The sequence below is a fragment of the Artemia sp. Qi Xiang Cuo genome, chromosome 15 (genome assembly GCF_049724085.1).
Source record: "Artemia sp. Qi Xiang Cuo chromosome 15, ASM4972408v1, whole genome shotgun sequence".
Classification (NCBI taxonomy): Eukaryota; Metazoa; Arthropoda; class Branchiopoda; order Anostraca; family Artemiidae; genus Artemia; species Artemia sp. Qi Xiang Cuo.
This window is the reverse complement of record NC_142808.1, coordinates 47,197,485-47,214,173: the sequence shown is the minus strand read 5'-3', so window position 1 is coordinate 47,214,173 and position 16,689 is coordinate 47,197,485. Positions and strand designations below refer to the sequence as shown.

Here is a 16,689-nt window from a genome sequence, read left to right as displayed (position 1 = left end):
ATTTTGTTCAACGTAGTTGAAAGTTCTGGACATTAGGTCTTTTAGGATGATAACCCCCTCAGTGCAAGGGTTGTAAGTTTGCCTTGGGGCATATAAAGTTTTTATTGAAAGCGCTGTCGTAGAAACTTCAAAAGAGCTCATTCAAATAGAAATTGAAAGGGCTAGTGTCTTTTTCAATAGTTGAAAGTGATTGGATAGCGACTAACGCCCCACTCACGCCCACCATTTTCCAACACATCCAATCAAAATTTTGAGATATCCATTTTGTTCAACGTAGTTGAACATTCTGGAAATTCGGTCTTTTAGGATGACAACCCCCTCAGAGCCCTCAGCGCAAGGGTTGTAAGTTATGCCCTGGGGGCATAAAAGGTTTACATAGAAAGTTGTTGCATAAATCACGATCGCGCTGCCTAAGTAAAGAACGGGGACACTCGAGATTGAGACAAGAAACGGAGACTAAGTAAAGAGGAGAACAATCTCCCACAGCCTGCATTCCAAAGGTTTTAAGTTATGCTATGGAGGCACATAAGAATGATTTTTGCGCACAGTATAATTTATTAATTTTTTTCTTTAGAGTAGGGCACTTTTTATCGAAGAAGTTGTCGTAGAAACTTCAAAAAGGACTCATTCAATTGGTGGGGCGCAAAGCCCCTATGCCTTCCCAAGGCCAGAACAAAATTTGCACTTTACTGACAAAATACAAATGAATGTGCATTGTCAGTTTAATATACATATACTGATATTTAGTAATCAAAATGTTAATATTATTTGATTTATTAAAGTTATAAAAGTAAAAACATTTATATTTTATAAAAGTATAAACATTTATGCTGATTTGTGGTAGTTTCACGCCTGGGAGATTATTTGATTTTATTTTTGCTCATTTTTTGTCTAATGGAGTTCTTTACTTTTCTTTGAAAAACTTAATTTGTGGAAAAAGTCTTTTTAATTATTTCTAGAGAACGGGTGGTCTGGACGAGCTATTAGTGATGAAGAACGGGCGAGAGTGCCAGAAAGTGGGAAAATGATATGAATTTGTCATTGGGGATTATTTTTCCCTTTTATTCATGGGGTGGGTATCTGGGGGATGTCTAATTTAATTTGTATTCTATTTTTCTAGATTAAACTTCATGGCAAAATCCACCATTTAAAAAAATATAATAAAGAAAAGTGTTCACTTGCTAGAAAAGTAGGAAGGAATTAATTGCATTTAAAAAATAAGTTTTTTGTTGAAATTAGTGATGACGTATTTGCATTACGGGTATCAAAATATACCATAAATTATACCGTGTTTCGGTAGAAAGGAAACCGCAAAAACACCGCTTTTCCATCGACCGACACCGCTTTTTGGTATCGGTCGAGTGGTAACACTGATACTTATCTGTGGCTGGAGAGCTGCCTTGATCATAAAGGAGAAGCTCCCAGAATGAGGCCTTAGCAATTGACCATTGCACTTTGGATTGGCTGACCCCTATGATTACCTCAAATGGGGGTAACTCAACAGCATAGTTATTGGTAGTGGGAGACTGCTTTAGTGCGGGCCCCTGTCCACACACTGAAAAGTTTAGTCCTTTGGACCCCTTTTATGTGTCACATATTTAGTAATTGAAAGAAAAAGAATACATTTAATGTCGTTAACAGGGTTGCCACCGATGGTGATTTATCTCCAAATTTGGTGATTTTTTTGTTTGGTGATTTTACATTATTCTAGTGATTTTATTATTAAATTTTTGTTTACGTAACAGCTTTTTAAAACAAAGAGGCAAATTCTCATAAAAATGCTATTAAATAGACTCAATTGTCAGTGGATGGGGAATTTACTGCATATCAAAATAGCCGGTCAGGGGAGATGACCAAAAGCCGTGCTACCTATATTTGTACAGAAGAAAATGTAATAGACGGCAATCGCGGGATCAACGACACGCGGTATTTGGAATCTTTGGATCTACGAAATTTGTTGCAGGCCCAGAAAATATATTATCTATATTTAAGCCTATATTCACATCCTAACGCCTAATTAGGTGGGGCTATATACTTATTTCTAGTCATAAACTACTATAATAAGCAGATGATTCTAGCTGAGGGGCTTTTGACTATCTTGGAAAATAGTTGCACTAGGAGAGTCGAACTATCAGGAATGAACTCAAGCCCTAAATCATGCCCCAGGAAGGTGCATTCTAGCTTCCATTTTAACTGTTTTACTATTTCTAAGGCTTCCGAAATAGCCTAGAAATTTTGGATAATTTTTGTTGGTCTGCTTTCCCTCAAACTTAGGTTTTTAAAACACAACGCTAATGACGTGAATTGGATTTCAAGTTATTTTAAGATTTTATTTTCGAAGTTAAGATGTACTCCTGAAAGTTTCCTTCCCATAACCTAACTATTTCTAAGATAGCAAAAGTCCCTCCACCTAGAATTTTACCGTGCATTCACCCATTTTACTCTTGTGTTTGGTATATAGGAGATGTGAGCAAAACCGAACTTTTTAAATCTTCAATGTTGTTAGAAAAGAAACAACGAAGGGACATGTGAAAAGCCATTTTTATGTTATGATACAGTTTGTTTCAAAACTTAGTTTTTGTTTTAAGTATACTTTTTTCAAAAATCTGTCTTGCATTTTTGATGCTTCTTTTCCACTGGCTGAAAATCAGCCTCGCTTTGGCTTTTTAAGTATTTTAATTGTTTGCTTTTTTGTGTCAAACTGACTACAGGGACCAAGGACAGTTAAAATGGACTTTCATTTTTTAAGTTGGTTGAGCGGAAACTTCATAACCATATTTATTTATTGAATTCAATTCATATCTATGAAAATTGGAAAAAATATTGAATTCAATTTTTAATGGGAAAGACCTATCGTTGGTATGTAGTTTCACATGGTATGTAGCCAAATAAAATATGAACCTAGGGCAGCAGAATCAACAGAAAATAAGTAAAAACATATGGTCTTGAGCTCCTTAAAACAAACAAAAAGTGGGATCTTTTCCTACAAATATTATTATTCTGAAAAAAAGAAAAATATCTCTTTTATTTTTGCAAACTGCTGATAAAGCTGTTTTCAGGAATACATGGGCTGAAGATGTGTCCTTTGTGCAGCTTTCTCATTTGGGTTGCAGCTACTGCAAGCAAAAAAAGTTAAGAGAAAACAACGTAAATTTAGACTAAAAATATATCGGTATTTTTTTTTCATTCTTAATGTGAGACCTCAGTTTCCTATCGAACGCTTAACCGTGTCAAAGACAAAATCTTCTTAAAATGGCTCGACATCTCTGAATCTTGTTCGGAAACGTTGGTAAATATTGATAAACGTTTGACCGATCATAATCGTAAAACTGGCAGAAACTTCAAAGCAATGCCTCGCGAAAAAAGGATGTAGGGAAACTTATGTACCCAGGTGAAAATGTGCTTGGTTATGTATTTATGCATAACTTCTCCTTTGTTTTTGTCTATCCAGGCTAGATTCTCAAAAAGAAGCATTTTCGAATTTGTTGTATCATTAAGATATTTGTTTTACTACAGGTTTGAAATAGTAGTCAATATCCTTATTGTGATCGAATCTGCCGCAGAGGTTGTCATGGTTTCAAAATTTTTGATATAGTAAAGTGCTTTCAATTTTTTTCATTACCAATTTCAACCATAGGTTCTGAACGCCCTTTTAACGTTTAAAAGCAAATTGAAACTGTCAGTTAAAAGTGATTTTAATTGAATAACTCTTTCGTTGATATTAAAAATTAAAGATATCCTTAAACGTTAGTAAGCAGATCTGAAACAGAAGAAAAAAATTGGTCTCGCTAATACGGACCAACGAATGCCCAAAAAATCTTTCCCTGCCAATGTGAATAGATGTGATTTTGCATATTTGGAGGTAGAGTTATTTGATCGGAAACTATAACTTCGAGTGCCCTCTTTAATGGCTAAAATTAATTTTGGGCTAGCTTGCCTCTCACGTCTCTTGTAAATACCCCAATGATATCTGGTCAAGGTTTTAATCTACCGATTTCTTTCATCAACGTCAAAAAGTCTAATAAATATGTCTCCTGGATAGACCTCAAAGCCTCAGGAACAACGCCCACTGCCCAAGAGTATACCCTAGAAACGAAAAGTGAACCTTAGTGAATTAAAAAACGCTATCTGCAGCTAATTTTCTAAATAATTTGCAAAACATTCAGAATTGTTTTAGTGATCCAGTTGAAACTTTCAGGGAGTATTGCAAGGCAGGAGAAAAGTTTATTTGGGAAAATAGTTTTGATTCGGGGAGTGTCAAAAATATACAAAATCATATGTATCTAGGTTATCAAAAAGAATTTCTTCAATACCACAGTAAGGGATTTTGGGGAAATCTGTAAAATCTCAAACACTCTCCTGGAAAGGAAGGAGAGCAGGACAATGGCACTTCAATTTTTAAGTTAGGTGTGTGAGAGAGGGGTGAAAGTTTATCTGTTGGGTTAGGTTTTTTCTGTTTCAGATCTGCTTACTAACGTTTACCGTTTAACTAACGTTTAAGGATATCTTTTTTTAAAAAGGGGTAAGACACCCCCTAAAAGTTATTGAATCTTAATGAAAATCACACAATCAGATTCAACGTAACAGATAACCCTACAGTAGAAGTTTCAAGCTCCTATATGCAAAAATGTGGAATTTTGTATTTTTTACCAGACGAAGGATCACGGATACGTGTTAATTTATTTATTTTTCCTTCCCAGGGGTGATCACATCGACCCAGTGGTCTTAGAATATCATGAAAGGGGTCATGAGACCAAAAAATTGAGGGCCACTAGACCCCCTCCCACCCTCATTTTTCCCAAAGTTACCGGATAAAAATATGAGATAGCCATTTTGTTCAGCATAGTCAAAAAATCTAATAACTATGTCTTTAGGCGTAAAATAACTCCCCACAGTCCCCGGGAGAAGGGGTGCAAGTTCTGAACAATGCCCATTGTTTTATTGGGAAGTATACAGCCATTTTTTTGCGGGGTAGGGGGGGGGTGCGGTTATGCTTGGGGGGGGATTTCTAAGGGAATATTTTTCCCTGGAGAGGAAAATTTCTGGGGAGTGAATGTTCTAGGGGGAAATGTTACACTGGGGGCTTTTGACAGAATTACTATACAAAATACTTTTTAATTGTCTTACATTCTCAAAGCCAAATTTTTTTATACGGAGATGTTCCAGGGGCTTTTTCCCGCGCATTGTGTTTTCTGGAAAATGATTTCCACGGAAAGGGGCATTTCTGGAGTGATCTAGAAATCAATTAGAGATTAGTCTTATTCCAATGAAAAAATACTAAGGTGATTTTTTGGGGTGAATCTTCCCCAAGCAATTTTACAGAGAGGGGGGGGGCTCTCAGCGAGGAAGGAACTGTCTGGAGGGAATTTGACGGGGAGGGGGTACACTTTACGCTGGAGGATATTTTTCATGGAGCAGCTTTCCGTGAGGGGCAGAGGTATATTTAACAGAGGATGAGCAGATTTACCGGTAGTATTTGAAAAACGAACAGAAATTATGCCATATATGAAGGGTTGCCCCCTCCTCAACAAATTACTCTTTGCGCTAAAGTTTCACTGTTTACTAAAATTGAAACACTGTTTCAATGTGTTAATTTTTCATGTACGGCGAGCCAAAATCGAACCTGCATTAATGGAAAAACGTTCAGAAATTAAATACAAAAAAAGAAGTTTTTTAACTGAAAGTAAGGAGCGACATTAAAACTTAAAACACACAGAAATTATTCCGTATATGAAAGGGGCTGTCCTTTCTTCAACGCCCCGCTCTTTACGCTAAAGCTTGACTCTTTTTCACAACTCTAATTTTAAAAACAATAAAAAACTTTAGAGTAAAGAGCGAGGCGTTGAGGAGGGGACAGTCCCTTTCATATAAGGAATAATTTCTGTTTGTTTTAAGTTTTAATGACGCTCCTTACTTTCAGTTAAGAAAACTTTTTTTTTTATTTAATCACAGTAAAGAAGCGATTTAATTTAGGAACGTTTAAGCTTGGGTCAAAATAAACTTGAAAATTTAGCTGAGACCCATACTCAATGAATCATAATTGACCTTGTTTCGAATTTGTCAAATTTATGACAGGCAGAACAATAGCGGAGCTAATTAAAGAGGGAATTGAACTATGTATTACCATTTCTTCAATGAGGCCTCTTCGTATGGAAGCATTTGACATAAATACTTCCAACAAGGTTCATTTAACCGGAAATTGCATGTTTTCAAGTATGAGGGTAATCAGGAAAACCCCAAGGCTTAAAAACTACTGTCCTATTGAATATCCAATAGGACATATACGAAAGCAAAATCCACATTGAAAACAGCAGATACTTGCACACATTTCAAACCTCAAACCTCATCCAGACAACACACCTCAAAATTTACTTTTTCTTCTCATATGTATGAAATACATGATTGACATTCAAGTACTCGAGAAAATTTCTTCTTTCAAAACGTTTGAAGGGTTTTTTAGCAGTATGCAGTGTTTTATACATTTGAACGGTTTTTTACCTGTGTGTATTCTCTGGTGCTTAATCAAATTGCCGCATTCAGAAAAGCATTCGTTACACATTTAAATCACATTTAAACGATCACATTTAAACGGTTTTGCATTTTTTATGTTTGTTCAAATGGTGTGATTGAGAAAAAAATTTGTTACATACGATACATTTATACGTTTTTTCCCCGGTATGAACTCTTTGGTGCACAATCAAATTGTTTGATGTAGGAAAGCCATTGTTGCATACGTGACACTTGTGCAGCATTTTATCAGTGTGCACTCTATGGTGAATAATCAAACTGTGTGACTTAGGAAAACATTTATTGCATACGTCACATTTATACGGTTTTTCACCAGTATGCACTCTCTGGTGAACAAATTTTTGCACAAACCGCTTGATCGAGAAAAGAATTTGTTACATACGTCACATTTAAACAGTTTTTCACCTGTATGCACTCTTTGGTGAATATTCAAACTGCTTGAAGTAGAAAAGCCTTTGTTACATACGTCACATTTAAACGGTTTTTTACCCGTATGAACTCTTTGGTGCAAAATCAAACTGCTTGATTGAGAAAAACCTTTGTTACATACGTCACATTTATACGGTTTTTCACCTGTGTGTGTTCTCTGGTGTGTAATCAAATGGCCTGATCGAGAAAAGCCTTTGTTACATACATCACATTTATCTGGTTTTTCCCCTGTATGTGTTCTCTTGTGGCTATACAAATGGCTAGATTGAGAAAAACCTTTGTTACATACATCACATTTAAACGGCATTTCACCTGTATGTACTTTTTTATGCCCGTTCAAAAGGTGAGATAGATAAAAACCTTTCTTACATAGGTCACATATGAACAGTATTAAACCTGTATGCTCTCTTTGATGCCCAATCAAATTCCTTGAATGAGAAAAGCGTTTCTGGCCTACATCGCATTTATTTAGTTTTTTCCTAGTATTTGTTCTAGGATGTCTTTCTAGTTTTCTGCAGTTTTTACTGTGCAAGTGACTATTAGAAAACATTTCCTGACCTTTTAAGCTTTTCGCTTCTGATTTATAGGAACTTGAGAAACCGCTAGTGGAAGGATCCTGTGGAACAACTAGCAATACATTGTTCTGTAGATCGAGTTCAGACAAATTTGGTGAAAAATGACCTTCCATAAGTAGATGTTGTCTAATATCCCCAATAAATTCACACAAACAAATAGGGCATTGTCCTCTTTCTCCCATTTGGTGTTCCATAAACTGTGGAACAAACTCTCTATATTCATGAACTACTGCAGGGCAAATATCACACTTTCTCCGGACAATTGTTTCACAGCCAGTGTCAAAATGAAGATCTAGAATCAAAAATGATTTCTCTATTTTCCCACAAGAGTCACAAAGCCAGATCCCAGCGGTTAATTCTTCTATAGCCTTCTCTTCCAGCCATTTCACGACAACAATTAGTGTTGGACCTAAGAGTTCCGGCTGAATTATATCATCAGAATCGCTCAGAGTAGAAATCATTATCTCTGAATTAAGAGACAAACAAATTAAAGTTAGCATAAAAATTATAAATAAAAAGTGAGCGTTTCAGAAGTCATGCATGTTTAGGATCTACATTGTCTCCTCAGTCTTTTCAGGTTTTTAAGCTATCAGATAAAATGCGGATCAAGTTCGATCCTAAATTAAATTAGAACGAGGGAAATGCTTCAAACTAGCTTCAGTTCATAAAATTAGAATATTAATTGTTTCAGCCCTACAGAGTAGGGCTGAAACAGATAGTACATAGGTAGTAATTTTTTTATGTTTTCAATAGCAATTTAATATTGACATTATGATCCTGAAAACGCTAAAATGAAAAGAAAAAATCTACAAGTTTCTCATTTTTAAATACACAAAATTGTAAAATGCTACTAAAAGGTATTAAAAAAAGAGAAATATAATGAGAATGAACCAATACATGAATGAGACAGTAATTTATATTCGCCTCTAAAATGTATAATACTGTATTAAAATTATATTTGGAAATAAAATTATTAATTCGTTAAATCAACATAATTTCTTTTCATATATTTGACTATTAAAGATTTTTAGAATCACTTCCAGCTTAGATGCATATTGCAACTTGCCCCATTACTCCAAAAGCTTGCATATAGTCCTGGGCTACAAATAAGTAGTAGATTGGTTTTGTTGGTTTTATCAAATTTGACAATTCTTATTTCTTATGAACAGCTGTTCATAAGATGCTGTTCAAAAATTTCGCAATCTGGAAAGGAAGTTGTAAATGAAATATTTGGATATGGATGAATAGCCTTCGTGGAGCTCCTTGCATCTATCTCTACCTTTTCTCTCTCCGAAGGGGACTGCGCTTTGGTGAACTTTTGACAGTAATTTCACAGTTGAACTATACACTATTCCAACTGACAATAGCATCACGTCATTTAGCTGCATCATTTAGCTGCAAATGGCACTAGCGTTGCGTTAAATGCGAATAATAATCCTCGGCACGTTAATGTCAATTTTTGTTTTTGGAGCTGGTTAAAAGAAATATTTAGAAAAGCAAAAATAGCAAAAAGTTAACATGGTATTGTACAAAGAGAAAGTTTTACATTTATGGGTTAATACATGAATCCAAAACGCAAGGAATAGGACATAATCAGCGGTCACTAGGGGTTTCAATTGCAAATAAAAGAATTTGAAGTTATATAAGTTTCGATTTAAATATTGTAAGTAAAAAATTAGAGGATTTCTGGAGCTGACCCCTCATCCCTACTAACTTCTATGACTAAGCTACAACCGATTTTACCGATCTAGTAACAGTACATATTTTATTAAGTAACTTAGCAATAGTACATAATTATTGTAAAAAACTCAAAGTCTTATTTTCTTTTTTGGTGATTTTTTTTATGATTTTCAATGAAAAAATCTTGGTTTCCAATGATTTTTTGTTTTTCAGGAATCCCATGTCTGTATTATTTACAGATGTAGAGGGTGTATTCTTATCCATTTTGAATGTTGTAAAACAAGGACATCTTATATTTCAATGATAGATTTTAGGAAGTAAAAGACCCTTTCCTATCCGGGGAACAATTTGACCTGACCAAACGTGGCGAAACAGGAAGTATAGCACACTTTTGTAATTTTGCCATTAAATAGGCTATCCTATTTACTTGATGATAAGGTTTTTACGGCGGTATATTTGTATAAATATTAAAGTAGAACACAATAGGAAGTGTAATCCCTGTTTCTTTTTTCTTTCTTTTTTTTAATTTTTTATATAAGGAACAAGGATGCATTAAATAAAAAAAATATAGTGCACAAAGTAAAGACCGAAGTTGAAGATTAAAACGAGCAACAGTTTTCTCCAATTTTTCTCCAAATTATTAAGGGGGGGGGATCGACTGCCCCCCCCCCCCTCAAAGCCGCCCCGGACCAACACCGTCAATTCTAAAAAAAAAAAAATTAGGATAGCAGATAGGGAATATCTCCACTACTTGAAAGAAATCATTCTGTTTGTGGTAATTTTTATTAGTTTCAACTTTGACTCGATGATCCATTTTAATTTAAGATTGTTTTAGGATTCCTCCATTCAATTTCTAGTACTAACAGCTCACTACAGGTAACAAGCCATCTGAGGCAAATACAGCTAAGAAAACCCCTGCTCAATCCCAATGTGTTCAAAACCTTCCTCTAAACAACTTCCCAGGAAGTTCCAAATCCCTTTAAATATTTTCTTACAACCTCCCCATTCGAGAAATGGGGTTGCTTTTCGTTTCGACCCTAGACAGTCGGCTGACAAAGACAGCCTTTGACAGTCTGTCATCCTTCATTCCCAGAACATGTTCTAGCAATCTCAAGCTTTCGCTCACTATAGTCCTGGAAAGCAGGGCTAAACCACATTTTTTCTTCAGCTAGTTGCTTGAAATGCAGTCAGTCAGACGGGTACATGACTTTGTCTTAATTTGGCTATTTACATATCTTTGAGAGACTTCTGTTTTAGGAAAACAATATTTAATAGTTCATAGCAAAATCAGTAGGCTGTAATGGTAATTTCAGAATGTCCTCCGGAAGTATTGTGACATTTAAACACACCTTTTAAATTGTTTTCTTATGTTCAAATAGACAAGAAAATATAAAGAACTTGCATTCCCTTATTATTATTGATAGTGCGACTAAAAAGGGGAAAAGTTAGAACCACATAGGTGTATCTGAGGATTTGTTCCTGTACCACTTAAGAGATTTTCTTTAGTCCGATTCATATTCATATTCATTTTCCTGTGAAAGAGACTTAAAAATTCAAAACCTTCCTCTTAACAACTTCCCAGGAAGTTCCAAATTCCTTTAAATATTTTCTTACAACCTCCCCATTCGAGGAAAAATGGGGTTGCTTTTCGTTTTGGCCCTACACAGCCGACTGACAAAGTCAGCCTTTGACAGTCTGTCATCCTTCATTCCCAGAACATGTTCTAGCAATCTCAAGCTTTCACTCACTATAGTCTTGGAAAGCAGGGCTAAACCACATTTTTCCTTCAGCTAGTTGCTTGAAATGCAGTCAGTCAGACGGGTAAATGACTTTGTCTTAATTTGACTATTTATCTATCTTTGAGAAACTTCTGTTTTAAGGAACCAATATTTAATAGATCATAGCAAAAGCAGTAGGCTGTAATGAAAATTGTAAAATTTCCTTCAGTTGTTTTGTGACATTAAAAAAATCTTTTAAATTAGTTTCTTCTGTTTGTGGAAACAAGAAGATATAAAAAAACTTGCATTCCCTTATTATTGTTGATGATGCGACTAAAAAAGGGAAAAGTTAGACCCACATTGACATGTCTGAGGATTTGTTCCTATTTTACTTAGAGATTTTCTTTACTGTAATTCATGTTCATATTTCTTTTAACTTTCCTGTCAAAGAGATTTGCAAATTATAATATGAAACGGCCTATTTTGTAAACCAAATTATCACTATATATTCAAAAATGACCTTCATTACGGCTATCCCATTCCTGGGAGTCAGCGGGGGATTCAGAAAAACTTTGCGAAATTCCAAGAGGTAATTGATGTTCCAGCGTTAATCCCAAATAGAATGTTTTGGTTTCACTTGTCAAGGTACCTTCATATTCTGCAACAAAACGCAAATTAAAAGACATATAGAGCAAACGAATACGTTGAATATACTTCTATTGCAAGCCATAAGACCCTTAGTCATATGACAAAGTATTAACCCACAGAACTAACAAACATTCGGAGTTTTCAGAATAAGAGGCAACGCTATGGCATAGCGAAAAAGCCATATGGTTTCAATGTTTTAGAAATTTTTTTTCCAGAGGCACTTCATATGTATGGAGTCGAAGTCTAATTTCCAATCAACTGAGCCCTTTCTGAAATTTATACGAGCATCCCTTCTATAAGAACCATATTTGCCCCCAGGGCATAACTTACCAAACCAGCCTCCGAGCCCTTGGGAGTTGTGTCAACCCCGGAGTTTTGTTATATGATCTTTGAACTATTTTTAACAAAATGGCTTCCTAAAAATTTCTATCGGATGTATTAGGGGAAAAAAGGGCGTGATGGGGGGGGGGGGGCTAGTGACCCTCAGATCACTTTTGACTCTTAAAAAGGGCACTAGAGCTATTAAGGTCGAATCGAATAAGCCCCTTTTGAAGTCTATACGACGACTTCTTCTATTACGTATGAAAATGAATTATATTACAAATATTTTCTTTTGTACCTAATATTGAAAATGAACATTGAAATTACAGTAAAATTTTGAACTGATGAGCTTTCAGCAATTAATATCAGCATCAATATCAGCAATTATTTCAGCAAAAAAAAAAAAAAAAAAAAAAAAAAAAAAAAAAAAAAAAAAACTCGCACACTTAACAATTTTTTACATAAAACGACGTAAATTATGGTGCGCAGTAAGACCTGCAGACAACTAAAGCTTTCCCGCAAGCACCGTCACTTTTTCCCGTAAATCAGGGATGCCGAATCGCGATATTAGATGCCGGTTCCGGAACCACGGAGGGAGGCACAAAAGGTACCGAGAAAATTTGAAGTCCGGATAGAATTTAGATCGTTAGGCTTCAGAATTGGAAGAAAACCAGATAAAAAAAAGAATAGAATTATCACAAAATGAAGAATATAATTTCCCAAGCGTTTTTCTATTGTACTCTATTTGCAATAATTTTTGAATATCCTATCTGCATTTTTTTTTTATATTAGAAACTGTTAGAGCCCGAAGAGTTTTGAAATTATTAGTAATGTGAAGACCAAGGCACCGAAAGAGACAATGGGAACAGAGCAAACACCACAGTTAAGAGGGGGACTCACACTCGAATTAAATGAAGTATATTCGCACTTATCAACATTCAACATAAGCCCAATCCGTCTGAACTGGTCTGAGATCCAGCTGACAGAATGTGAGAGCCCTGCCCTAGAACGACTGACAAGGAGAACATCGTCCGCATAAGCAAGATACGACACATCAATTCCATCAGAAATGAAAGTCGAAGGCAAAGATGAATAGGATAGGAGCAATATAGGATAGAAGGCAAGGATAGGAGCAATACATAACATAAAAATAGTTGAAGCACACCACCTTGACGGACCCCACACCGAAGAAACACCTTTGAATCAGAAACTACTCCATTACATTTTACCCGAACAAAAGAGTTAGAATACCAATATCGTAACAAAACAACAATAGAAAGGTTAATATTGCTGGAAAAAAGGGAATAGAGTGCATGTGAGTGGACTATACTATCGAAAGCTTTCGAAAGATCAAGAGCAGAGATATGAAGACGAGATGTATCATTAATAGATTGAAACAGGAGGGAAGCTAGAACACGATGGGCGGGCTGACATCCCATCCTTTTTTGAAAGCCAAATTGGTTTTCATCAAAATTAACATTTTCTGAAATGAAAGGGAGAAGAATATATTCAAAAATTTTGCTAAGAGCGCACGAAACAGTAATTGGTCGATAAGAACTACACTCTGACGAAGTTTTTCCACGCTTCAAAACCGAAGTGACTGTGCCACAGAGAAAACTGTCGGGAACCATAGAAGTAGATAAACACATCTGAAACAGTAGCTGAAGGTGATCTATCAAAGTTGGGCAAACTACTTTTAGATGATAAGAAGAAATTCTGCCTTGATCAACAGAGCTAGATTGCATGTTCTTAATACGGTCAAGCTACGCCTCGTAGCTTGACCAATATCAACAGTAGAAACTGGTAATACATTACTCTGAGAAATACGATTAGGCAAACACGACTCAAGAAGGTTACTAAAAAGCTTTTCAACTTCCCGGTTCACCTTGTCGAAAATATCATTATAATACGGCACCTAAGTATGAACTGCTATAGGACTTTCAGAAAAATCACTACTAAGCTTATCCGAATTCAGAACATGAGACCACTCCTTTCACGACGCAGGAAAATCAATACCAGATACCCTAAACTGCCTTAAACGTTTTTTATAAGCACGCTTGGTACTTTGCTTCAGATCGAAGACAACTCGATTTGACCAACCGCAAGACACCCATATTCGTAGCCAAAACTTAGCTTTATTCTTTACAACTTTTAATTCTGGGTCCAAAACCCATTCTGGTTTTCTAGTTTTAACTTAATCTTTTCTAGAGGAACAGCAGTCGCCTCTGCTTGTTTTAAGCACCAAATTATTTTATCATAATATTCATTTAGAGACTGCTTATCATTTGAGAAACAGTCAGAACTAGAGGCAAATGGTAAGGAACTTTTATAGAACCCCATAACGCGGGCAACGTTGTGCTAAGAATTGCAATCTTAGCTCTACTACTCAAGTTTTTCATTTAAAGTCTCTTAGACTTTTTTGTCAATGGTTAAATAAAATGGAAAGCAACTAGTGAAGCAGAAAATGAAATTGGGAGGTGGTCAGTGCCACGATTCTCTTCATGAGCAAGAAAAATTGATACATTAATATTTGGCGAAGTAACTACATGGTCAATATTAGGCAAACTTCCAGATTGGTGAACATATAAATAATCAACACTTTTCTCGACTATTTTATAAGCAGAAAAAGCATCAAGGACTATATCGGATCGAACTGGTTGGAAGTCACCAGCCACTATGAAATCATAACCAGTCTATACAACAGACGCAAGAATAGCCTTGTGGTTGGCCAGTGTTTCATATACGTGTTTAAGGCGGATACAGTTTTTTTGTTACACGAGAGATACAAATTTATCCGAACAGTACCACCAAACCGAACTACAAGGATGAATTTATCACTGTGAAAACACACTGGAGAGAACAAACTCAGGTTATTCTTAACAATGCACGCGAGACCTCCAGAAGGTCTACCAAAAGTGACCTCAGCATTAGTTGATTACGACTTCTTTTTAACACGTTAATACTAGTAGAAGTTAGGAGGTGTTCTTGAAGGCATACTATATCAAACTAGTCACAGAATTCATCAACCATATACTCCTTTAAACGAATGCCATTTATATCAAGCCGAACCAATTGCAATAGATACAATCATTTCGTCTTGGCAATGATGTCTCTCACCATTTTGCATCTAAGACTAAAGGAGGCAGAATTTTCACCACAATTTGCACATCTTGCATCAAGCTGGCAGAGAGAATCCTTGGTGGAAATATGAGGGCCCGTACAGCGTGCACACATCGCAACCAAACTTGCACAATCAGCTACTCTATGGTCTGGCGAACGGCATTTTAGACAGCACCGAGGTGCCGACAGATATTCTTTCACAGATAAATATTCATATCCAAGTTTAACACCATTTTGCATAGCCTTGGCTTTTGACATGGAGTCAGAAAACTCAAGCTTAACCGTGCCAGTGTCACCGAGCCGCATAGCTTCCACCACACCAGGTTATCCTTGAAAGAATGAGAGGTCTAAGTCCTTCGATATTCCTCTGACTATCCCAAAAAAACCGCTTAGTGATCACCTTGGATGGAGATTCTGCTAAAATCACTGAAATAAAGTCTTTGAATTCTTCAGCAGCAGATTTTTTAGCATTGAGTAGCCATTTGTCACCTCGCAAACTCAGCTTGGTAACTGCATCATGACAGCTCACTTTATCGAGCACTTCTTTGCGTTTTATCGGGCCATTTAGTGTTTGCGGCACTTTAGAGACAACAACATTGGCGTGAGAGTCAGTTGACGGCGTCGCACAGGCAGGCAGTGGTGGAAAGTGATTATCATACAAATCGAATTTATTTGAAACAGTCTTTATGAAGTGTTCTATTCTATTCAATTTCGCGTTCAAAGTCGAATAAACCAAAGCAGAGATGACAGTTACATCATTTGGAGAACGAATTACAAACATCGGTAGGTATATGTCTTCATCGTCACAATTCTCGAATATACTTAACATATCCTTCAAATGGCTTTTCAAAGACTTCGGCCCCTGTCTTCTCGGAAGCTCAGTCCCAGGTACAGCCGCATTGTAGAGGAGTTTTTTTAGCTTCGATTACACTCGGCAAGTCTAGAAAAATTCCTTTGCAAATTTAAGTATTTCGTTTTCATTCACTCCATTATCACGGTTAAATTGCAAAAAATTTAAAACCGGCGAAAAAACAAGTCCATTATTCATTATTCACTATACATATCATAAGAACCAGATACCAATAAGCGAAGGAAGCGTAGTTTCCTACTACCAGATCCCCGCAGTTTAAGGGAGTAACACTCCCGGCAGGTACAACGGCCCTTGCGACAAGAAACTCCCCTCTTCTGCTCGCTTATTAGCAAAATTGAATTATAATCAGATTATCAAATCAAAAAGATAGCAAAATAATAGATGACCTTATATGAGTGAGTAAATATATCCAAATGATAAAAAAATCCGTAAATATTAATTTATTATTTCACTTATTTCGAAACTGACGGTCACTGCAATCCACAGTAATTTATTCCAAATTTAATCCGGCTTAAATATCGATAGATGATTAAATATCAATTAAACATGAATAGATTAAGCTTGATTTGGATATTCAATCTAAGCATTACTCGCTTTAATATTTATTTATTCATTTATATTATTACTTTTATGTTTTTTTTTGCTATGATTGTTTATTTAATTTTTATTCGTTTTGGGTTTCATTTATTCTTCAATAGTAATTTCTGGGTGTTTTGAGTTTGAATTTTAACAGGTATTTGTATCTGCTAATCTTAAGTTTAAAATGGCCTTTACTTTTCTGTGAAAAATTTCTATTTTG

At 35.7% G+C, this 16,689-nt stretch overlaps 2 pseudogenes; one reads left to right on the top strand and one right to left on the bottom strand.

Annotated features, from left to right (window-relative positions):
* Positions 1–1,373: 1,373 nt before the first annotated feature.
* Positions 1,374–1,547, top strand: LOC148943748 (U1 spliceosomal RNA; annotated as a pseudogene).
* A 5,012-nt stretch (positions 1,548–6,559) lies between these two features.
* On the bottom strand, positions 6,560–7,993 carry LOC148943747 (uncharacterized; annotated as a pseudogene).
* Between the last annotated feature and the right edge of the window lie 8,696 nt (positions 7,994–16,689).